This window comes from Theobroma cacao, chromosome 10 (genome assembly GCF_000208745.1).
Source record: "Theobroma cacao cultivar B97-61/B2 chromosome 10, Criollo_cocoa_genome_V2, whole genome shotgun sequence".
Classification (NCBI taxonomy): domain Eukaryota; kingdom Viridiplantae; phylum Streptophyta; class Magnoliopsida; order Malvales; family Malvaceae; genus Theobroma; species Theobroma cacao.
Genome location: NC_030859.1, coordinates 10,568,084 through 10,586,246, shown reverse-complemented (window position 1 = coordinate 10,586,246; position 18,163 = coordinate 10,568,084).

Here is an 18,163-nt window from a genome sequence, read left to right as displayed (position 1 = left end):
TTCCTTAGTTGGTAAATTCCTATTTAACTGTAAATATTAAAATTCGCATATAAATCCTCAAACTTTTCTTTATTTACCGTATAACCTTACAAACTTTCATCTTTTACAATTTGCTCCTTCCAACACGTTTTAAATTCCAATTTCCTTCATCTTTCTTCCTTTACATGCATACAATCAAAATATTGAAGTTACACTTCAACATCGTATCACCATAATATTTAAATATGTACTTACCAGCACTAGTTCGATTTAAATAAAAACACGCAAGTCTCACTTACGTCATTTATCTCCAAAAATTCAATCATACTTTTTCTCCCCCACTTGGATTGACCATGTAATCCCTCTTCATGACTAATTCCAACATTCGATTAAATATTAATATTTTAATATTATTTTATTAACTAAAATATTATTTTATTTCAAAATTTTTCACTTGTCTCCTTTGATCCCAAAACGTCTTATTATGTCCCGATTCACTTCCAATTCATCTTTTAGCTTGCTAATTCATCCTCGACAAAGATATTATTATTTAATTGTTACTTCCGTGTGTGCGGAATATTTTACTCTTAAGCATTCATTTCGCCCTTTATCGTTTTTTAGCACGTAAACTCGTATCAATTAGTCCCTCGTCTTACCAGGACGGTTACATTGACTACTATACGAGGGTACGGGGTGTTACAAGAATAGTATGTATTAGTTTTGAATAAGAGGGGACAAACCCTTTCAAATGTTTTCACTCAAAAGAAATCCAATATAGGATGAATGAGTAGAGCTAATGCATAACTAGGTCATTACTAACAACCAATGGATAAAAATTGTATTTTGTTTATATAATTTGTTTCAAAACTATATTATGTATTAGTTTGTTTCAATTGAAAAAGAAATTGTATTTTTTAGTGGTAGATAGAGAATGTGTTTGTATAGTTTCCACTTCTTTTGATCTTTCTTATAATTCTGATCTTAAGTAAGAATTTAAAATAAAAACCATCTTTTATTGTAAATTAAGGTATTTTTTTAGACATAAATATACATATCTAGTTCAAAAAAGGAAAAACAAATCACATATATTAGACAAAACAAAAGCAAAAAGCAACTTCATATAATTATGATATGGTACATTAATTCAAAGCACTACAACATTTTTTACCTTTGGTTGTAAAAAAAAAAATTACAGCTATAGGTGAAAAGTATACAGCTATAAGTTAAAGCTGCACTTAGAAAAAATTCAACCTTAACCAATGTATGGAAAGGAATGGTTGCACTTTTTTATGGGATTTAACAACAATATTAATATGCAACTGTATACTACATGACTGCAATCTTAAATCATATGGTAACATATCAATGTGCAGCTAAAAAGTATAGAATAAAACATATATAACCTTCTAATATGCAACAAATTGCAACAAGTTTTATGATGTTCACAAATCTTAAAGTTCCTCTAAATCAAATTGCAACAACTAATGCCTCAAATATAAAAATTAGAATACCATTTTCAACTAATGCCTCTAAAATCAAGTTGCAGCAACTAATGTCTCAAAAATAATTTTCAACATGGAACATCGACCCATTTGCAAATGCAAAATCAAAATATTGCCTAACTCCATCTATGTATCCTTTACTCAATCTAAAGCAACACATCCAACTCTTATCTATCATCTTTATAGAACTATCCAAATTCACTTAAGAAAAAAACTATTGAAAAGTAAGTCTACTTACGATAATTCTATATAACACAAGATAAAAATATATAACAATAGTATAGAAAATAACTAGTACTAAAATAGTAGCAAAAAGCATAAGATAGAGTATTCAGATTGAAAACTATTCATATTCATCCCCTAAAAATAGTAACTATTAAAAATTAAAAACAGTAAGAGGCAAAAGTTGATATAAAGTTCAGCATTGGCTTTTACTAAAACAACAAATTAACTTTTATTCAAAGAATAACTTATTTTCAATTTTCACTTACTATAATTATTTTCTACGTAATTAAAAGAATTAATGCAAGACACAGAACAAAGAACCAAAATAATTATGTGGAAGGAAAGATGATGAATCTATGGTATGAATCTAAGATTCTAGAAAACATGAACCCAAATCTATATTAAACAGTTTAATTATGTGGTCAAGTGAGGCATATGAGCTGGTACTTGTATCCTTAGAGGGTTTTAAGTTTGTGAAATTAGGAAACTAAGATCTCTTGCAAAATTTGTCAAGAAAACAACAACAAGCAGATCTCCTTCAAACTATTTTCTATGAAAAGAAAATGAAGCACTTGCATTCACAATTCATCAAATTAATTGAATAAAATTTAGTGTGTTAATTTAAGTGCTCCACTGTTGGCAAAAATTTATTTTTTCAACATTCTCTCTCTTTTAAGAGATGCTTTCAGTTCTCTTCGATTTTACAATTGAAGCTCCTTTCAATGTATGTCCAGTTCTTTGTTATATACGTTTAGTGCTTTTACTTATTCGAATTACATTATTTTCTATTCAATGATCAAAACCCTAAGGCGGTTTTTGGATTTGGATGAAACTAAAGCTTTGTTTCATTTATTTTAATCTCATAGAATTTGATTTTTTAAAATTTTATTATCTTTTTTTTTATTTTTTGGTGTATGGACTTTTAGGGTTTAACAATAGGAGTGGAGAAAGGAAAAGAACAAGACACTTCAGTTGAATCACCGACTTTAGTTCTTTAAGACAAGGTTTGTTCTTGCTACACTCTTATCTCCTTTTATTTTTAAGTTTTAATTTATTTTTGTTGCTTCTGTTTGGTTTTCTTGAGATAATGAAGGAAAATGCAAAGTAAATTTGTAACAAGTTTTATTTGGAAGCTTAAAAGTGAGAGAGGAAAGGAAAGTAGAAATGAAATAAAACTTGGAATGTGAGAAAAGTGAAACAGAATTCTAAAGCATATATCCCTATTTCATAATAGAGTGACATAAGTTAGTGACTTCTTGCTACCTTTTAACTTTCTTGCATTTGTTTATTTGATAATTTAGTTCTGAACAAATTTATATACTTGAAGAATTATGTATTGGCTTGAATGGTAATACCAATATATAAATCTCGTTTAATGTTATAGAAGCAGTTTGACTAATTTACTTTCATATTGTGAGCTTAGAACTTGTAGTTCATGGTAAAGGCAAGAAATCAGATTCCTTAGATAAAACATATTTAGGAGCCTATGAAAAGCTACTATATGCTCATAGAACTAAGCTTGTAGAAGGTATGTCTTTTTAAATTATGGAAATTTCTTATGTTTTATTAATCTGTTACCATTTTTTTCTTTGGTGCTTTGTCATTATGTTTTTGCATTAATTCTATTAATTTATTTATTTTTGTTTTTTGAATGAGTCCAGTGTGGGTATCACATATATCCTACACTCAAATCTTACAAATCAAGGGAAAATTTGTAAAAAATCATCCTAAAGTAACTTTGAGGTTAAGTTTGATTTTTTGAAATATTGTTACTAAACATGTCCTGACTAATTATTTCAATACTTATATTGTGCCAATTTTGAGTATTTGTTCAACTGTTTGTTATCCCACATCAAAAGGAATGATATAAGTACCAAAAAGCACGATACACCTTGTTTTTTCCTTTATATGGCTATTTTGTATTCTATTAGGTCCACCTAAAGCATTTGGATGGCCATATTGAAGAGATAATAAAGCTCTTGTGCTTTCAATCTTGTCTAGTTCTTGCATTCATCCTGCTTTATTCATTTTAAATCTTAAATCTTAACTAAAGCAAGTTCCTTATTTTTGTTTACCAACAAACAAGTTAGTTGACATTATTGCTCCATCTTGCTATAGATAATTTTTCTGTTTTTTTTTAATTAGGTAATTTCCTGTTATCTCTATTTGATTTAACAACTTTGGCCTTTCTTAAGCAAATGCTCATGTAAAAGTTATCTAGGCCAAATTTGGCTAGATAGGTTTTTAAGATTGTCTCCTCCTGTGAATTGGGAAACCTTACTAATTCTTCATTCAAGGGTCATATAAATTAAGAAAATAATATAATTCATTTGGGTTATTAAAGATACTATCTAAAAACTATTATATCATGCATATCATCATGCCAAAAAATTTTCTAACTAGTCAAAGTTTCATGTGTTTTGTAGTTATTTTGACCACACGAATACATTAGCGGTAAGTTTTATTTATTTAAGTAAGCTTATCTTCTGATTTTTATAACCTGTGCTAATAGAGCTACCTTAGTTATTTACTCAATATTTTTGTATGGGAGGGTAGTGAAATTGCTTTCATTCATTTTATGATGGCACATTTTTAATATAATAATTAATTAAACAATTTCCATAAATGTAAGTGGTTTATGAAATTTTTTAGTGCAACATGGTTAGATTTGTTCCTTAATGGTTATGAGCAATCCATTAATTATCTACTTGGCTACACTCAAGTTGTTATTATATATTGCTAAGAACACGATTTGACCTATAGTTAGCTGGAGTTTAACTCTCAGTCCTTAAACTTTAACTCTTTCTTTTTCATGTTTTAATGATTAGTTCAATTCTTAAACATTTTTCCATCTTTTCTTGCTTTTTGTTAAAGTAAAGAATTTTATTCTCTTTATTCTCTAGTGATTAGTATTGCCAGTCCATGCAATCCTTTGCCTCCATCTTGTTTGCCTAGTCAGATGTTTTGCAACCCTAATTAACTGAAAACTACTAGCATGTTGCTAGATATTATACTACATGCATTTAGTTGGTATCTATGTTGGATCTTGACAGGTTAATATTTGATTATAGAAGGTCTAAGGAAGTTTTCTTGCACTTTATTGCTAACACAACTCAACTCGAAATAATCATTTTTTCTTCTTTCTTAGCCCACACAAGATCTAGTGGTTGGATACATGGGTGTTCCAAAATATTCTAGAATTAGCATGACACAGCATCCACAATATGTTACAATTAAGTATTTTCTTTATTACATCAAGTGCGTAAGCTGTTTGCTAAATGTGCCATACACCTCTCTCTCTCTCTCTCTCTCTCTTTCTTTCTTTTAGTTTATAAATATTGACCTTATCACTCTAATTTTTTCTTTCTTCTATTGCATAATGATGCTTGAGTTCTTATCAATCTCAAGAGAAATAAATTCTCATTTTAATGTTTTGTACTATAGAAATGAGATTTATGATTTAAAAGTTTATGATTTGTAATGTCATTTTTATTTTTGTTAGATGGTGGAAGTCAATGTTCTTCTCTCTGAATAGTAAAGGCACAACTTGGAACAAATAGGCCTAACAAGATACCTGAAAGAATTAATTCCAAATGTTGCTTTTGATGAATCTTGTAAGTCTTAAAGTGTTGCATAAATATACATGAATGGAGTTTGGATTTTTTTTTAATTTTGGTTTTAGAAAAGTAACAATTGTAGAAGTTTAAAGCTGACGACAATGGGATTTTAAAACCTAGAGTTAGGGGCTCCTATGTGTAGTTGGATTTATAGGATATCTAGATGCATTCAAGCTATATTTGATTCATAAGAGGCCTTATCGTAGATCTTAAAACATAAAGACACATTTTGCACATAAATCTAATTGAAAATGTTGTTAATATTACCTATTATTTATAATGATCTTGTTTTTTGGAGTTTTATCATGTTGTCAATATTTATTAAAACCTACACTTGGTGTCCATAATGTTATACGTTTGAGTCCATTGTTCCCTTAAGTGTTATAAGGATTTTATTCCTCTTTTCTCCTTTCTTTTCCATGCAAAAGCTAACGCTAGGAATAATTCTTGTATTCTTAAATGCTACTGCAATGTGCTTATTACATAATTTGCTTGGTTAACTCTTTTTAAGAACGATTTTGTTAATAAATTGTAGTTTACAGTCCTGATCAAAATATTGTCATCCTAATCCATCTTGTCAAGCATGTGCTTTCCAATCTCCAATGTTAACTATGCATCTTTTGAAACTCTGTAGTACCATGCTAAAAGAGTGTTAGCTATGCAAGAGGACAAATAATGAATCATTTTATAGTGTTACCAGTTTTCTATGTTCCTTTTTTTCCCCCTTTTTGCTTTGTTTTCAAATCAAATCAAAGAGGACAAATAAATTTTTGTTAATTGGTCAGTGAGTATGCTTTGTCTCATACTTTCCATACATTGGCTAAAGTTTCACTCAAAAAAAGTGCATCCTTAACTTAAGGTTGCATATTTTTCACCAATGGTTGTAATTTTTTTTTACAACCAAAAGTAAAAAATATTTATTGTATTGAGTGGCATGTCTTGTTCTTATTTTCAATTATTTATAGAAGGTTTATTCAATTGAAATGAAAATGCTATGTTGTGAGTTTGATGTGTTTTCTTAATTACAGTTTGGATATATTGTGCTTACCACATCTATTGAAATCATGAACCATGAAGAAGCAAGAAGAAAGAATGTCAGTGGAAAGTACTTGGCTTTTCCTATTGAGACAAAGTATATATTTNATAAAATTCAACCACGAATAGGATTTTAGCAAAAAAAAAAAGAACAAGTTAAGTGTGATGGACTAATAAAAAATAAATTATTGTTTTATACGCAGCATAATGAAACTTTTAAATTTTATAAATGAGTTAAAACATTAGCTTATATCTATTTAGTTATTATATATATATATATATATATATATATTGTTCATCTAGTTGAACTCAACTACACTTATGGTATTATATTGTTGAATATATTATGGTTGATTTCATCAAAATTATCTATGGTGATGGATTTATTATTGTTAATGTTGTCATGTTATGTGATGGTGATATTATGATATTGTGGTAGTTCTATTGTCCTCAAAATTGATGATTCGATTGTAACAAGTACAAAATTAGGTATTGCATATTATTTATTGTGATGGATGCAATTAGTTGTGACAAATATAATTTATTATGACAGATTATTCTATTAATGATAGAATATATTAAATTAGTGATAGATTTTTTAATTAGTGATAGAAATCTTTAAAAATCAATGACAAATTTTTTTTATTAGTGATGGAATCAAGTAATTCACAAACATAAGTTGTAATAGATTTAATGACACTAGGTGTCTATATAGTGACAAAAATTTATGACAAAATCTAAGACAATTGTTTTGTGTGACAGAAATTTGTGATAGAAAACAGTGACAATATTCTTACATTGTGACAAATGCTAGTGACGGAATCAGTGACAACATTATCATATTATAACAAATACTAATGATGGAACTAGTGACAAAATAGATTTTGTGACATAATGTTGTGACAACATAAGTTATAGTATACTACAACAGTGACAAAATATTATGACGGATTTAGTGACCGTTTTCTTAAATCTGTGACAAATTGAAGGATGAGCAGCTGCTCGGATTGACAAAAAATTGTGACATAAATTACACTAATTTGTAACAGCAAATCTGTCACTAAATAGTGATGGATTTGAAAAAAAATTGTGATAGAAGTATCAGTGAAATGACTTACAGTGTGGGAAAATATCTGTCACTAATTTTTATTTGTGACAAATTTTAGACTTTCTATGATGACTTTTTTTCGTCACAGAAACCAATATTTATGGTAGTGACTAGCTAGGAAATTTAATAAATTCATGAAGAAAACCTTAGAAGTAGGAAACCTACAAGGAGGGATGTGCCTAGAGAACAACATAGAAGAAATCACTTGATATGCTTTGATTGCAAAAAACCTGACCACACAAAATATGAATGTCCCAACAATAACAAAACGAACACTTCAAGAAATCTCAAGAAGAAGGCAATGAAGGCTACTTAAAGTGATAGCACTAATTCCCAAGATAAAGAAGATGTTGAAGTTGCAAACTTTTGTCTCATGGCATTTGATGAGATGCAAAAAGATCATCACATCTTAAGCCTCCATATTTCAACGATGAAGATTTTCATATTCGGAGATATTGAATGAGACACTTCATTATTACAAATGATTATCAAACATGAAAGCAAATTAAAGATAGTCCATACAAATAGAGAAAGACATGACAAATTGGAATTCACATGATCTTGATTTGATTGAGCTCAAATGCCAAAGCCATGCATACTATCCTTAGTGCATAGGAGAAAGGTAACGCTATCAAGTTCAAAATTGAGGTTCCACCTACAAGTCTGCCAGTCCTATTCTGCAAATTGAGGACTCTCCGAAGGGGTTGATCAGCCAGCCAAGACATCCTCTCATGAACCTCAAAGCAAAAATGATTCAGAACAAGGGACAAAAGTGGTTGGTTCAGAGACAAAGAAACAGCAGACCTTTCCTCCAAATTCAGAGGAAGTTTCCATCATGGATATCTTCCACCAAATGGTTAAGGAGGGACAAGTTGAAAAAGACATTGCTAGGACAGAAACTCAAAAGGATGGTGAAGATGTAGGAAAAAGAAAGAAATCTGCATCAGCTACCAGAGTAAAGGCAAAAGCAGAAAAAGCCAAAGCCACTACAGCACCACCAACTGAGGCAAAACAACCAACCAAAGGCAAGAAGACTATGGCAACCAAGACAGCCTTTCTCAAAAGAAGAAAGTCTTCCAAGTTGGCAGAGAGATATAGACCAGTTTCAGCCTCTTCTCTTCAGAGTCCAATCCTTGTCTCAAACAAGTCATCACCAAAACCTTCCTCTAGACAATCATCACATCTCCAAGGGCCCTCTCCTTTTCCTCTAAACCCTTTCTATGACACTGAATCCTCACCCTCTGACAGGTCAGATGAATAGAAGCCCCTTCCTTTGATGCTGACAAAAAAGGGGAGTAGAATGGGTGAAGGAACCAAAGAATGGGTGAAGGAATTAAAAAAAATGTGTTAGGGTGGAAGAACCAAGAACCTAGGAAAGAAAAGAAAGCAGAATCAGAAGTAGGAACTTAGAAAAATAAGAGACAGGAAGCCAAATTGTCCAGGGGCAATTTCGAAATACTTTTTAATTAACTGCTATTTGTGCCATGGTGGCACTTGAACACTTAAGTTTAATTCTGTTATTTATATAGTTGTGTGTGAAAAGTGAATGTTGAAATGTCTATGTTGTTTAATTGCTACAAAGTGAAGTCTGCTAATATTTTGCTATCTTCGTATTTTTACTGTCATGAACAAAATCTGCTGATGCTATGCTGATATTGATGCTAATAAATGATTTTTGTTATGGCATTATGAATGATTTTTGTTGGTAAATAGATATAGATGGGGTGTATAGTATATCAATTGAAACATGAATGATGTAGACAAATCTGAAATCAATAAACTGTTGACAACTGCTGGAACAATTATCAAAATCTGTCAACACTTACTACTTAAAGTTTAATAATGATCTACCAGTACTTACTTGCTGCAAATCACTCCATATTGCTGCACATATGTAAAATGTCATTTTCACATATGACAAAAATAAAATTTGATGGAATAAAGTAAGCAAAATTTGCACATACTTAGGGGGAGCAATCCTCATTTTTTTGCAGAAAACTAAAAAGAGTTAAAAAGACACTATGCTATTAATCAAGGAATGTTTTGTCATCATCAAAAAAGGAGAGATTGTTGGCTCCATTAGTTTTTGATGATAATAAAATATTTCCATTTACTTGTGTCTAATATCTTTACTTGAGTGTGCAGGAAAATTAATATATGAAATTAATTATTTAACTCCTCAAATAGTATATCAAAAGAAAAAGAGGAATAAAAACAATAAGATGTAACTATCTAACAAGGAGGAAACTTATTGGTGAAACAAGGAAGAATGTTGGTTGACCAAGTTTCAAATTGGAGGAATGACGGGCTGAAGAGTTTGAGAAACAGAACTAACTTAATCGATCAAGTTAGTCGACTAAGTGCTCTATGCTAGAATCTGCAACCTGAAACAAAACCAACTTAGTCGACCAAGTCAGTCAACTAAGAGCTCTTTGTCTGCAATTTGAACCAGAGCACTACAAGACAGATTAACGGTTAGAACTCATCCTCAACTGTTTCCAACGGCCATAAACTATCAAATTGCCATTAGAGTTGCATCTCCAAGTATAAAAGGGTCTTCCAACAATTAGAAAGAAGTTTTTAGAAGCCTTGAATGAGATTTGAGCTATAGAAAGTTGAAAAAACTAGAAAAGCTTCACTGCACTTGTCTGCACTTAAACGCCTACTTCTTACATTTCTATTTAGCACTCAATATTGTACCACTCAGATCAACCAGTGATCATAGGTACCTTCTTCTACTACTTTTCTTGTATTCTTAGAGTGAGGGAATCACTCTAAGGGGTTATTCAAGCTTGAGATAGCTTGATTGTTGAAGGTTGTGGTTGAGCCTTGAAAAATCACTTTAGGTTTTAGTTGAGCCCGTGAAAAACTAGTGTAAAAGGTTTTGGCTGAGCTTGGTAAAAACCATTATAAAGCTTGGTGAAAGCTTGTGAATTTCACCAGTGTTTGGTGAATTTGTGAGAAAATCCTTGGTTGGATAATCAAGGTAGTGGATGTAGGTCTTGGACCGAACCATTCTAAATTACTGTGCATCTTATACTCTGTTTTTATTTTCTTAAGTTTTGGAAATTAGTTTCCAATATTGTTAAGAGTCAAATTGTGCTATTCACCCCCCCTTTAGCACATATTATCGGGACCAACAGTGATCTTCAACCTACTTATGAGAATTGATGGAAAGCTCATAGACCAAGGAGCAAAAATGTAAAATTTGAGGAGAAAGTGGCTAAATTGGAAAATGTACTGAAGGAAAAAGGAAAAATGCCATCCGAACTTGCTGTTACAGATACCTCTACAACTCCAAGCCTAGCACCAACAGAGGAAGCCGCTGAAGGCCCTGCCTTCCCAACTGAGAGTTATGGATGCCCTGCTCCTTAGGATAAAGATGTTGAACCAATGATTGACCCTAAAGTTGAGCTTGGAAAGGAAAATGGATCAAATAAGGGAACTGAAGTTCTTGGATCTCTTGATGGCACCTCTCCACCCATTCAAGATCCACAACTAGAACCTCAATCATCTCCTCCACATTCTGAAAAGGTTTCAATCATGGGTCTTTTTCATCAAATGGTTCATGAGGAGCAAGCTGAGAATAAAACAGCTCAAGCAAAAACACAACAAGCCACATCTGCACCAGCACAGACAACAAAGAAGCAGACTAGGAAAGGAAAAGAGAAAACTACTGCAGCCCCACAGACTAAACCAAAACCACCTGGTAAAGGCATCAAGAGAATGACAACCAAGACAAAATTCCTTAAAAGAAGAAAATCCTCCAAAATTGCTGAAAAGTCTAAACCAGCAGCTATCTCTTCTCCTTAAGAACCCTTGAAAGTTCTTGACAAATCCTCACCTGAACCTTCACCCCAAAAATCACCATCAAAACCTTCTCCTGAACCCCTCAATGTCAAATATTTCATTGATGATGAATCCTCTCCCTCATCCTCTTCAGAAGATGATTAAACATCCTTGAGTTTTGCTGATGACAAAAAGGGGGAGAAGTGGAAAGCTAAGGGGAAAGGGAAAATAAATTAAAAAAAATATTAGGGTAGAGGTACCAGGAATCTAGGTGAAATTTAGGATGTTAAATCTAACTAGGTTGCTTATGGTAGTTTATTGAAAATTAGATACTGATCATTGTGCTGAGACACTGGTTATTTATTTTGTTATGTAATGTGTTGAAAACTTCTGTTGTGAATGACTGATGCTGAAAATGTGTTGTAAAGTTATTCTCATGATATTTTGGTTGGATTTTGAATGAATGCAATAAGCTGATGACTGAATATCTGAAGCTGTTATTCAATTTCTGCTATTGTTTAAAGATTTGATGCTGATATTGAGCTGTTATGCTGACAATTAATTGTTGATATGATATTGTGAGTGAGATTTGGATGAAAATAAATATGAATGCGAATATTTTTTGACTAGATGGTTTATGGCATTTAGCTTTGGAATGAATTAAGTCTGGAAACAATATGACGGATAATAAACTGAAGTACTAATAATGTTTTGTCAGCTTGTCACTTGCTGCTTATTATTCCATAAGCTTGTGTAAATATATTTTGTCAAAATTTTGAACCCTTACATGTCATTTTCTATATGAAAAGAATAAAAGCATTCTGAATTGAATAACGTCATTTTCTAAATGACAAGAATCAAAATTTGATGGAATAAACAAGTTAAATATGCACACACTAAGGGGGAGCATACACGTAGGGGGAGAAATCCTCATCTTTGTGCAGAACTGAAAAAGAATAAAAGGACATTGTGCTGTTAATCAAGGAATGTTTTGTCATCATCAAAAAGGGGGAGATTGTTGGCTCCATTAGTTTTTTATGATAATAAAACATTCCCATTCATTTGTGTCTAATATCTCCACTTGAGTGTGCAGGACAAATATTGTATACAATAACTAATCAATCATTCAAATGCGCATATTAAAGAGCATAGGAATAAGGAAGTCACAATTGATCAACAAGACAGAAGCCCCTTAGTCGATTAATGAAAAGTTAGTTAGCTAAGATTTAAATCCAAAGTTGGCGGGCTGAAGAGTATTGAGAAACAGAACCAACTTAGTCGACCAAGGAATGAGTTAGTCGACTAAGTGCACACTGTCAAAAATTGGGATCAAAAGACAGAGACAACTTAGTCGACTAAGATATCGATTAGTCATCTAAGAGCATTCTGCTAGAAATTTTGAATTGTGCACTAAAAGACAGATTAATGGCCAGAATTGCTACCAAACTATTCTCAACGGTCAAAAACTGTCTAAATCACATCAGCTTATTTTCCAAGTATAAAAGAGGGCTCCAACGGCTAGAAATGTATTGAAGGCTTCCAAGAACACAAAAAGAGTTGAAAAACCTGCAAATACTCACTACTCATTTACTGCGCTCAACTCTTATCTTTGTAATTGTGATATGCACTTCATTTTGTACCACTTAGATCAACCGTGTGATTATAGGTACACTCTCATTACATTTCTTATTGTATTCTTACAGTGAGCGAGTCACTTTAAAATATTGATTCAAGCTAGGATTGCTTGATTGGGTATAGGTTCTAACTTAGCCTTGAAAAGTTAGGTGTTGGATTTTAGTTGATCCTGGCAAAAACTGTTGTGAAAGGTTTTGGCTGAGCCTGGTAAAAGGCATTGTAAAGCTTGATGAAAGCTTGTGAATTTCACCTTTTATAGAGGATTGATTTGAAAAATCCTTGGTTGAATAATCAAGGTAGTGGATGTAGGTCTTAGACCGAACCATTCTAAATTCCTGTGTATTGTCTACTCTGTTTTATTTTTATTGTTTTTCAAATTAGTTCCTCATCTTGTCAAGAGCCAAAAAGTGCTATTCACCCCCTTCTAGCACATTTATTTGGGACCAACACCAAAATGAAGCTTTCATTTACTATTTTTGATTGTTATGGTTTTGAATTTGTGTTCTTTGTTGAATGGTTGTCAAATAATAAAGATGGAGTGGATAACGATATTAGTTTATTTGTTGTTAACTATTTTTTCTCATATTCAACTGGTTATGTGATTGTATGCTATGTTCATGACTGTTCATTGATTGTTGTGGTGAATGGGTTTGTATGAGAAATGTTTATTTTTGTGAAAATTAATTGTTTTCTTTGAAGTTTATTATTTGCATTGTGATTATAAATGCTTTGCTATGTTGAGTTTGCGAAATTACTCAACTTTACAAGATTCGGGTGTTGTTTAGATAAAATAATGTTCTCATTATTGGAGATAAATAGTTTTTTTTTTAATTGGGGGAGGGGGGATTCGAACCCTGCTCTTTAGGCAAGGGGATAATGCACTAACCAATGAATCAAATGCTCAGGTGCCATTATTGGAGATAAATAGTTGAATATTGAACTTGTCAAATTATCTTCTTTTGTCACGACCCAGAACTCCTCATCGGGCCCGTGACAACCGTCGCGAGGCCTCGACAGACATTCTTCACCCCAAATGCCGATCGAAACCCCGCAAAGTTTAGCATCAACTTCCGCATCTCCCCGGTGAGCAACAGTTATTAAATCTCGCATTTCAAAAAAATCATAAGTCATTTTCAAATAAGAACAATAAAATATTATTTTTTGACTCACAGGGGTATTTTCGTAATTTTTCGTCAAAAATCTCAAAACTTGTTAAAAAATGTAGTAGGTAAGCAGAAAATATATATTTAATGATTTAAAAACAAATTAAGTATCTAAAACATTCATTTGAAAGCAAATTGTTGACAACTAGTACTATTCAAAAATAATAAATAAAATATTCTATTTTCTCATAAAATAAATTTTTATAGAAATATTCATAAATAATTTTTCGCACATGAAAGTAAAGTAAAAATTGTATGAATAGAAATACAGATAACCAAAATATAAGTTTTGATCTGCAATGACACGTGGGCCCCAATTGACCAAGAGGATGTAAGATTGTGAACTCTTACTTTCTATAATGCAGTTCCGAGTTTAGTTCTCGTCCTACTCGACTATCTACAAACTGTCCTGAGCATGAAAAATGTATAGGAAGAAGGGGTGAGATTTTATAATCCTAGTGAGTAAACAGATACCATTTAAAGTATCTAAAGCCGAGTAAATGGAGACAATTAAAATAAGTCATCATACTGTAATTTCATTACCTTTTAGTTCATTTCAACCAAATAAAATCAATCCATATAAATCAAGTAATCAACTTGGCTTATGAATTTCTTAAAACTTTAGCTCGTGCCAAAACTCATACTCGGTGATACCTTGCGTAGGGCATCCAACCGAGTCCGTCAAGGCTGTTAAAATTTCGTATACACTTAAAATATATTTTTCATTTGAGAAAAATACAGTCGTTCCTTGGTGTTGGCTGAGTTCCCCTTCACGTGGTGGTTTAGCGTGAAGTGAACCCTAAGCTTTACCCTAGGAGATACCCTACGCGCCTCTCTGTTCGGGGTAAGAATATACTGGAGTTTACCGTGCCCCTCTAATAGGCTGGTCCACGGAACCCCCTCTGCAGTGAATAATTAATATATAATCCATCAATCAATAAAATTCATTCTAGCATGACATGGCAATTTATTACAACCTAGCCTCTCAAGGTTGAATACACAGTATAAATAATTCTAACACCAAAATCAGTTTAGCCATTCATGCTCATATATTGGCATAAGCCATTCAATTTAAAACCATAAATTTACAACACAAGCAGGCAGTCTCCAATTACTCTATTTTCAGAACCAATATTCGATTTTCCAGAACATTTATAAAATCACATTTTTTCCTAAAACATAGCAATTTACCCTTTAAACCTATTTTTCATAAAATCACATAATTGTATAAAACTACTCTAGATAATTAAGACGATAATAAGTTTACTCACAGTATTAGGAGTAGAAATACTCCTTTCTTTCGCCCTTGGGTGCAGTCTCTTACCCGAAATAATTGACTCACCACCTATCCATAATCCATGACACAAAATTCAATAAATTGTGTCAATTTATCATAAATTATTTCAGGCTCTTATCCATGCGTATGACCTAGATAGGATTTGAAATGTCTAGACAATCGCTTAATTACGGTGTTCGACCTAACTCACCTATACACGGTGTAAATTCCTAAAACCCCAATTCGACTCCAATTCCATCCATTTCAATTTCAATTATCCAATTATATCCACAATACCTCAATGACTGTGAATTTGGTCCAATTTATCAGTCCGGACTATAAATTACGCTTTTACCCCTAGTGGGTAAAAATTTCAATTTATTGCACCGAAAATTCCCATTTAATTTCCAACCTCATAATTCATCATTTTTCCACCCAATTCTCTTAAAATAAAGTCAACCTCATCCTCACATACCATTGGCTAGATTCGGCCTAGGGAAATTCATGGAGAAGATAAATATTTTTCTTGTTGTTTTACTCATAAACATGCTAAACTAACACTAAACACTAACATAGCTCAAAATCAAATTTATCTAACAACTTTCTCTCTCTAAACCCATATGACCAGAATTGAAATCATCCTCAAATCACATGATTCAACCATGGAAAATGATGGAAAATGCATGGGAAAGGTAAAGCACAAGACAAATTTAAGAAATGTTACCTTTTTTCACTTGATTTTTGAATTTCCACCTATTTTCCCTTTAAATTTCTTAGCTAGGGTTTTATTTTCTCCTTTCTCTCTCTTGTTTCTTGCTTGGCCGAATGTTGAAGAAGAAGAATGGGTGGGCTGATTTTTTTATACCTTTTTATTGTTTAATGAATAATATTATTTTATTCATATTTTGAATATTTTATTAATTCATTTTTTTTTCTAACCATCCACTTGTCCTACTTTTTTTTCACCATGCATTCCCTTTGACTTATCCAAGTCTTAAGTGAAATTTTCAGATTTTTTTAAAGTTTTGGTGGAGCAAATTTTCAAAATTACACTTTTGCCCCTAAACTTTTCAAAAATTACATTTTTTGCCTCAAAAATTGAAAATTTGCCATAATGCATAATTTTCACTCCTCATACTCATTTCACACTCCAAATAATTAAATTTGATCAAAATCCTTTCAAAAATTAAATTTTTGATTCCGGGTGGCAAAATTACCATTTTACCCTTTTCTCCAAATTATATCGAAATTAAAATTTTTCACTTCTAAACCTCAAATCTTACTCCAATAAGTCAAATGGGGCCAAAAATATTTTCTAAAAATTTTCATTTTGTCCCCAGGTGGCAAATGACCATTTTGCCCCTAGATAGCGAAAATTTCGATTTGACTCCAAATTGATCCTCGAACTCCGAATCACCATATTAAACCATTCTGGAACTTTAAAATTCTTAATTTCATCGTAAATTTTCTATTTGATCTAGTTCGAGGCTTAAATTAACTTTGTTGTACGTCTAGGTACAATACCGACTTTTTGTAAAATTTTTTTCGGGACTCTCTTAGCATGTAAACATGCTATCCATCACATGTATGTCATGACAATTATTTTTATAGAGTCGGGCTTGTCATCTTCTCCCCCACTTGGATCAACCATATGATCCTTCTTCTTGACTGATTTCGATATCCGACTAAATATTAATATTTTAATATTATTTCATTAATAAAATATTATTTTATTTTAAAAATTTTATCTTGTCTCCTTGGTACCCAAAATACCTTATTATGCCTCACTTGACTTCTGAATCGCCTTTTATCTCACAAATTCTCCTCCGATAAAATTATTATTATTTTATTATTATTTTCTCACTTGCGGAATATTTTATCCTAAACTACTCCTTTCGTCTTTTATCACTTTTAAACATTTTAATTGACCTCAATTTGCATTTGATCAACTTTATTTATCACCATATCAAAGTATGGGGTATTTCATCTTTTGTGACAACCTAATATACACAATTGTGAATGTTTGTGGTTGACACATACTAATTGAATTTATTTATTGAAAAGTCTTATACAAAGCAAAATTGTACGAGAATTTTGGTTTACATTTAGAGCTAGTATATCAACATGGTATTAGCAATTTCATTTGTTTCCAATTACTTACTATTTGATGTTCAACAAATGAGTTGCTATTCGACATTTAGTTTTCTTAAAGTTTGTTTGGTTCACAACTGAAGTATGTGTTATGTTGTAAAACCATGCTTGCTATCAACAATAGCAAATATGGTTTATACTTGCAGATGCATTATTGTGTATTCTATCATTGAAAAGTTGCATATTATCATCATGAGATTATATATTTACCTTGATAATTTGTTTGCTTTCTTACATTTGATTCGTACATTTATATTAATTTAGAATAATAGAATTAGTGTTTTAATTTATTCATATTTATCACATTTTTGGATATCATTTATATATTAACAAAACAACTTGAATAAAAACTCTTTTTTAATGTTTCAGCATTGGATGCCCCATAACCAAATGCTTTTTAACAACTTATGTCAACAATACTAAACAACTTTTTATCAAGAGAATCACTCTCACAACATAGATACTTATATCTAGATTAATTATCTAAATCTACTTGTCTAATGTATTGTTTGTTTACTTTTAACTTTTTCTTACATTCATATAACCCAAACATTTGTATCTAAATTATTTATCTAACTTCCTAAATTATTATGTTTATTATAGTGCAGTGTTGGCTACATATAAATCAACCTACATTGACAAGACAAATTGTTATTGGTTAAAACGTGTTTGTACCATATAGA